This window comes from Belonocnema kinseyi, chromosome 1 (assembly GCF_010883055.1).
Source record: "Belonocnema kinseyi isolate 2016_QV_RU_SX_M_011 chromosome 1, B_treatae_v1, whole genome shotgun sequence".
Taxonomy (NCBI): Eukaryota; Metazoa; Arthropoda; class Insecta; order Hymenoptera; family Cynipidae; genus Belonocnema; species Belonocnema kinseyi.
In genome coordinates, this window is record NC_046657.1 from 41,598,111 (window position 1) to 41,603,830 (window position 5,720).

The window sequence follows — 5,720 nt, forward strand, 5'->3', positions numbered from 1 at the left end:
ATTAATTTTCGGATTTTCAAACACAAAAGATTCCATGTAAATCAAAAATACTTTTTTACACTCTCATATGACTCACTGAGTCACGCTAAAACCACCTTAACAGAATATTCCGGGCACAATCGTTGCAACTCCCTTATAAGGTCTCGATACCACTCTTTATTTTCATTCTCCTTGGCTATGATGTTTTTGTCAGTTGGTGCCGAAAATTCGATAACGAACATGGTTCGCTTCTCGAAGTCAAAAAGAACCATGCCTGGCCTCGAGTGTGCAACAGAAATATTTGTAGAGTATATAAAGTTCCAGTATATGCGGCACATCCCATTCTGGACAAGCGACTCGATTTCCCTAGGAGCATTTAGAGGAGTGATATTAAGGTTAATTTCGTAAGAGTGACAGAAATGGTAATAAGGCACTCTTAGTGCCGCATTGTGCCTCTGAATGTAGGTCGTTTCCGCGTGAGTATATTCATTCTTAATTATTATAGATTATCTCAATTACTTAAAAATGTAAGCCAAGCCGAACATTTTAGAATTTTTCTCGCTGTTGCATGCCCAAAAATGCAAGCTTATACGACAAGAGATTAATGTTTATTATTTTAATGTCTCCTTAAATGTCGTGACGCCGCCTCAGTATATTCTTCCAGAAAGGACTGAAGTATAGTGTAAAACTATAACAGAAACATATTTAGTACCATTTTACGTTATTTTAATTTTGTTTGCGGAACTAGCCGGGCGCCAGACTGCAAACAGATTCTTCTTTTTCTGACGCCCAGCTGGCGCCATTCTCTAGTTATCTTGTTACTAGGGCAGTGAGTAAGTGAATAAGCGACAATCTTCGATCAAAATGGCGCTGGGGACAAGCAGAGATGAAATACTGTCAAAGCTTTTCCAAAAATTCTCGATTAAAATCACAACAAATTTCGGATATTCCTAATTTCCCATAGTGCTTCCAGTAAAAAAAGTCTTTGTGCTGAAGCGTCCGGCGCAGGTATAAAAATAATGTCGACACTCGGTTGGGTTATGAGTGGCTTGGTTATGGTCGATTCCCTTCCGCCCAGAATCCTGGAAGTACACTGCTTTTCTCTTTGAAAACAAATTTTACAAATTCTGCGTAACACCCTTTTGTTTAAAAACCAGCACTGTAGTTCCCGACTCGATTTTTCGTTAAGAGGAATTATAGATTTCGTAATGAATTTTGTGGACGATCTATTATGCATATACAAGGATGTAAATCAACATTTCAGACATCTGGATGAGCTTTTTCAATGTTTGGAGGAACATAACTTAACCATAAATTTAGAGAAATCTAAGTTCTTGCGACAAGAAGTTAAATTTATCGGCTATATCCTTACACCACAAGGTATCGAGTCTGACCCTGACAAGGTCAGAGCGATTAAAGAATATCCCCGACCTAAGAAGGTTAAGGACCTACGAGGTTTCTTAGGTATAATAAATATTTATTTCTACCAAGCTGTTCTTTTTACAAACAGGCGCTAGCGATGTGGTACTCGGCGCTGTTTTATATTAAAAAGACTAGAAGCGGGGAAATCAAACCATTTTTTATATGGGTAGAATCCTTAAAGGACAAGAAATTAAATATTTCACAGCAGAAAAGGAATTGCCGGCCATTGTGTGGGCGTTGATGAAGTTTTGATCCTTTGTTTATGATACCCGATTCATCTTAAGAACCGATCATAAAGCGCTGATCTTACAAACTTGCAAATTGATCGGCTCAAGCCTCATACGATGAATCTTAGCAATCCAAGACTAAAATTCAATGTAGAATATTTCGCGCGAAAACTAAACGTAGTAACTGACGCTTTACGTAGAATTCTATTTAATCAGGATTATGAAAGCTTCAATGCTAACCAGGGTAATGTATTCTTATACCATTTAGCAAAAACCCATCCTCTATCCTTAGAAAAGCTCGCCAAAACTTCGCTGCAGAGCAAACCCGCGAACCCATCCTACAGCAAAAGATAGCAACGTTAAGGTCAGTGGCTCACAAAGATACCAAATCCGCGATAATATTTTATATTTTGTACATATACAAATTTTAAAAAATGTTGACTTCGACAAGTGATAAATACGTGATAGATAAACGTCACGAATGTATAGTCACATAATCCATCTTAAATGCTTTCGCATGCCGAATGAAACATTTCACTACCCTAAATTCACCAAAATAATACTCCAAAAAATAGCTACTTAATCCTCATTTCAACTTAACAAAGTAGCTAACCAAACATGCTTCGCTGTAATGAGAAATGTGAGGCAAAAAACGCGCTGACCAAAATTAGGGAAGATTATATTCCAAATTGCGGCAAACCTTCTAATATCATATGCGATGATAGGACACAATTTACGTCTAAAAATTCGATTGATGCTCTCAACCAGAAGATCAAGCAATTAAGTTTCTCATCCATACGCCATCCTTAAGGAAATATGGTGGAGTGAATCCATCGGGAACCATCTCGATTTTTTAGATCTCTTCTGGGGCAAAACATAACTGATGATGGAAATGGGTGAGAATCATTGAGACATGTATGAATGAGACCCACCACGATACTGCGGAATTCGCCCCAATCGAGATCCACTGCAAAACATAACCGTCTCGTACATGAGAAAAATCGCCTAAACTACCCGCGAAACCTCCAGACATTCCCAACGATCGAAAGATAGACCTGGTACGAGAACTCATTATCCAAAAAGGCCAACCTCAGAAAAATTCCACAAATGAATTTACTATATTTTTTTGTTTATTGTTAACAAACTTTGTTACATGTTCCTGCGATCGAAAATAAACTGAAGGTACTACCACCCACAACAAACGAGATTCCCGCTCGTAAAAGAGTGCTGGGAAACACAGGAGTCAGCGCACCAGGATACAGCAGCGAATGGAAGACGTCAAGGGCCAAGCCGTGAAGATGGTGGATCGATGGCGCGCCACCACGAGCGATATCTGGGCGCACCCTGTTGACTCGTTTTCGCTATTTTTCGAGTACTTGGCGATCGTAGACTTGATTTATGGTTTGCCCCGATGGAACAAATTCTTTGTAGACGATTCCATGGCTATCAAAAAAGGTAATGATCATCGTTTTCACCTGCGGCTTGCTCATGCGAGCTTTTTTCGGGCGGGGGCGTGCGGAAACAACCATTGTGAGCTTTGGAGTTTGGTGTCAGGGTCGCATTGAAAAAACCAGCTCTCATCGCCTGTAATAACTCGATCAAGCAGCGTCGGATCGTTTTCCACTTGTTTCAAACAGCCTTTTACGACGGTCAATCGAATCTGCCTTTACTCCTCAGAAAGGTTCTTTGTAACCATCTGTTCAACGTCGATCTTTACGGATTAGAGCGCGCACACGCGGCGCATGCGCGTAAGTCCGCACCTCAACTGCTCTCCCGCTCCGCTCCTCGTCTTCCACGATTTCACGCCCCTCCTTAAACTCTTTATGCCATCGGAACACCTGGGCACGACTAAGAGCACTATCACCATTCACCTTTACCATTTTAGCGTACGTTTTCATAACTGTTTCGCCCAATCTGGCGCAAAATTTTATCACGACACGTTGCTCTAGATTTCGTTTCTCCATTTTCGTGACGAGCATCACCAACACACGTCTACTGAACAAGTTGTCAGGTAGTCACACACGTCGGTCTTTCGTAAAATAACGGGAGTAGTAATCCCAGTTGACTTTTAGATATTTAATTGGAACCTATAGTTACACTCAAATGAATGGAGTCTTCCACTCACTAAATTATCATAAATTGGCCTAGACTGAGCCAGCCAATCTATCGGGGCGGTCCGAGCAATGAAAGAAAAATCATCCTCAGTGTAACTTTTGATAGTTTAGGTAAAAATTACCTGGCGCCAATCAGGAAAACATTCGGACTCATCTGCGAGTTCAACTAAATTCGTAAAATAAAAATAAACGAAAGAATTACAGGCCAATAACTTGCCTGACACACTTTATAAGATATTCACAGCTATCCTAAATGATAGGATTGTTCGGGCCATTGAACTTGTGTGGCAAGAAATTTTATGAACAACGAGGCTCAAAGAAAGGCGCAGCCGGCTGTCGGGAGAACCTGCTCATCGATAGATGTGTCTGCAAAGATGCAGCATTCTACCAGCGTGACCTATCGATAGCCCGGATTGATTATCGGAAAGCTTTCAATTCGACCTTCCATAGACTTATCATCTGTCTTTTGGAAATCTTAAAGGTTCATCCGCAAATAGTTAGGTGCATAGAGAGATTGATGCCGCTTTGGAAAACCAGATTTACTATCTCATCTTAAAAAAATCGTGTGACAACTAACAAGGTCACCTTTCAGAGAGGTGTCTTTCAGGGCGACACCATGAGCCCACTCCTCTTTTGCCTTACATTATTGCCACTATCTCTAGCACTTCGCCATTCCGACGGGTACTTGTGCAGCAAACCTGCAGATCGAAAGTACAGGTCACTCATGTCTTTTACATGGACGATCTTAAGATCTACGCTAAAAACAAAGAACAACTACATCTAGCTCTAGGGATTGTCGAAAGATATACTAAGGAAATTGGAATGGAATTTGGGTTAGACAAATGCGCCAAGTTTTATTTGAAGCGAGGAAAACTTAATGGCATCCTTGAAGATCCTGAGCTCATAGATAGAAGCGCTATACGACACCTTTGCGCTGGAGAGACTTATACATACCTAGGCGTGTCACAGAGCCGCATTCAGGATGTGACATCTATAAAGGATACTCTCCGAAGCAGATACAAACGTCTTATCCGACAAATTTGGTCTTCCGAACTGTCGGTGAGGAACAAAGTATCTGCAACGAACATGCTTCCCGTCCCGCTAGTACTCTATTCATTTGGAGTAGTATCTTAAGTCCTCCGTTCCACGACTGTACATCTCACGCTGTCAAGTTGGTCGCGGAATATTGAGTCTTGAATGTCTTCACATCAGGATTATTCTGGGTACAGCACATAGAGTTGAAAATGGAAGAGACCCTCTTCTTATAATGGTCAGGAATCACGAAGAAGTGGACAAAGGAGCGTTTCTGTACAAAGCCGCGGTGGAGGCTGCTGAAACACTCGGACTTGATTTCAGTATTAGGGGTGAGCAAAATGAATTAAATCTTATCTATCTCGAGTACTTACTCCTGAAAGCCCGGATTAAGAAAGCACAAGAGAAAAACTTTCGTGAACAGCTCCTCGATAAGAGGATGCGCTGTATCTTCCACAGAAATGTGAAGGATCAGTCAATGTCTTGCAAGCTAACGTTTGCTTTCCTTAAATCGCCTGGATTGAAGTCTGGTACGGAGGGTTTCATGTTTGCATGCTAAGACGGTGTCATTTCCACCTTATAAAGTAGTTGCAACGATTGCACCCGGAATATTCTGTTAAACTAATCGTCCTTATCATCGGCGCTCTTCGAGATGCCAAGCTTTCACTTGCGAATGGCCTAAAAAGCATCCCTGCGTGTCAAGAATATGCTAAAACACTTGCGGGAAAATGTAGAAAGCGGTAGTCTTTGGGTCGTTCCGTGTTCTTAGGGTGCACGAGGCTTTTGCTGGATCGTCGTATTGATTCCTTTAAAAACTGTAAGCACGTATCACACGGTCGTGAGACGTGGTTGTGGCTGAAATTTTACCGCGATTTCGCTGGGAGCGGGTGCAATTTTCCAGAATAGCACCCGCTCCCGGCGAAATCCTGCGGTTGTCCTTATGACT